The following is a 2418-nucleotide window of genomic DNA, read 5'->3' on the forward strand; positions in this document are numbered from 1 at the left end:
TATTGTGAATAACTTTATGAAAATAAAATTTAAAAAATTATTTTGCATACCAAAAAAAAAAAAGAAACCCATTCCTGACAGGAACTACCTGTGATTTTGAACTCTCTCCGAATAGGCAGAAAGCAACAGAGCACCAAAGGCAATATAGATCCTCAACTATCAGGGATAAAGAACACTGCAGGTTCAGGACACCATGCTCAGTTCCAGAAGTCGAGACGGGACAGACAAGGAAAGATTAAGGACCTTGCTGTTTGTCTTAGTGTAAAGAAAACACCAAGAAAGGACACATGTTCTCTGGATATCACTAATTGTTGCATCCCTAATACAGTTTTCAGAACCTTCGTGCTTGGGTTGCATTACACAGTGCATAAAATCTCTACTCCACAATCCCAAATTTGGGGTTCTCTGCCAGCAGTGAGAGGGTTTTTCCCAGGCTTGCGTTCTCAATAAAATTCTTTGAGAACCTCACTTAAAATCTTCGTATCTGCTGTTAGCTAGTACAAGGGAGTAGAAAGAAGCTCATTGTTCATCAACCATTGAAGGAATTGCCAGATGTAGCCCTTCTGCACAAGGAATATGATTCTGTAGTTAACGTTTGAACTGTGGACATGAGCTGATGTAGGTGGACCAGGAAAAGCTGTTCTCAGTGAAAGAGGCCACAGAACGCTAGATGGCCAGAGTGTGGGAATCTAGAGGGAGAAAGGAATATGGGGTTCAAGACTCAAGGATCAATGGGAAGAGAAAGGGTGATGGCTGAGTGGAGGAGGTTATGGACACCTTCTGAGGATACGAGCTCTATTTTAAAGTGTGGTGAAATTGTTTTAAAAGGTATTTTGGAACTGAAGAAGAAGTAGTACAGCTGATGGGGAAGTTGCTTTGAAGATGGCCAAGCTGGATTTGATTACTGGCACTCCATATGGTCCCCTGAGCCCAGAAAGGAGTGCTTCCTGGGCAGAGCCAGAGTAAGCTCCAGGAACCATTTTGTGTGACACTAAAACAAATCAAATTGAATGTTGAGAATTGGGAAAATTGTATACCCATTAAGGTGCTTGTGTTGCATGTGCACAGCCCTCGTTCTACTGATGTCTAGCACCACGTTGTCCCCTGAGCTATACCAGGAGTGAGTCCTAGAACATGGAGCTCTGTAGAGCAGTCACTGTTGGGTGTGACCCACGAACTCAGGGAAGAAATAGAATGAGTCTGTCTCCCACATCTGTGAGAGCTCCTTTGTGTTGCTCTCTCCCATGCTGTGATTTTTCCCAGCGTGATGCCCTCAATCTTTGATGTGCTTTTTGATGCATTCCAAGGAAAAGGCAGCAAACGTAAGCCTTGCCTATGTCCACAGAATTGGGTGGGTCTGCTGAAACTGAGCACATCTCCCTTCGGGTGGGGAGGACTCCTCCCTCCTCCAGGGAGCACAATGTCTCACAGGACCCAACCCCTGTAACGCCCTTACCTGTTTTCATCTCAGGATTGTCCAAGGAGCATGAGCGACAGGAGATACCAAGAGTGTTTTCAATGAAATGAAATTTATTAACTATTTACACAATGACATAAAGGGGCTGCTCCAGCACAACCCCACCACTGGGCCCGCCAAACAATACAGAGAAGTCCTAGCTGGATGACGTTCAGGTGGAAGACAAGGCTGCTAGGGGCAGCCAGGCTCAGGAGGGAGCTCCACGGTGTCCTACTGGATGCTGTACCCATCCTGTACTGTACTCTTCTGAGCTACAGCAGCCTGGAACCTTCTCTTTGGGGGCAGGGAAGGACCCACCAGCTCCACAGTCAAGGCTGAGCCCCCAGACACCCTGGGGTGCTCCCCAGGGAAGGGGGTCTTCTCAGTAGTGCCCAGTTCTGCACTCCCACACAGAGGCCGCTTCCTAGAAGGGGCAGTAGCAGGGGCAGTAGGATTACAGGCCCTTCTGTGAGTGGGTTGGGGCTTAGAAGCCCCCCAGGCCCTCGGGCAGCAGGGGCCAGTGTCTGAGCCAGGTCTTATGGGGAAGCCCCAGGGCTGAAGGCTGTGTTGAGAGGCCTGGAGGAAGGCCAGGCTGGGCAGCTCCTCCTCCTCCTCACTGGAGCCCTCTGCTGCCCCATGTGGCCCCTGGCCAGGAGGGGCCTCTCCCAGCATGAGGGAGACCCTGCTGTCCAGAGTAGGGGCAGCGAGGCCGGGATAGGGGGCCTGTTCTGCCTGAAGGGATGGGGATTCCAGGCTCCCCAATGAGAGGACAGAGGCTCGAGGTGCCATCCCAGTGGCCTCAGCCGGCACAGGCCTTGAGGCGTGTCCAAAGTCAGTCTCAGGGGGACAGGATTCAGCGCTGGCACATGACTTATGGCCCCAGGTAGGTGTTGGGTTCCAGTGACCTGCTGCACTCTCAGATGGAATTGAGTCCTTTGGAGTCAGCTGGTGTTGGGGACAAG

Source organism: Sorex fumeus, unplaced genomic scaffold (genome assembly GCF_029834395.1).
Source record: "Sorex fumeus unplaced genomic scaffold, SorFum_2.1 ptg000197l, whole genome shotgun sequence".
NCBI classification, from domain to species: domain Eukaryota; kingdom Metazoa; phylum Chordata; class Mammalia; order Eulipotyphla; family Soricidae; genus Sorex; species Sorex fumeus.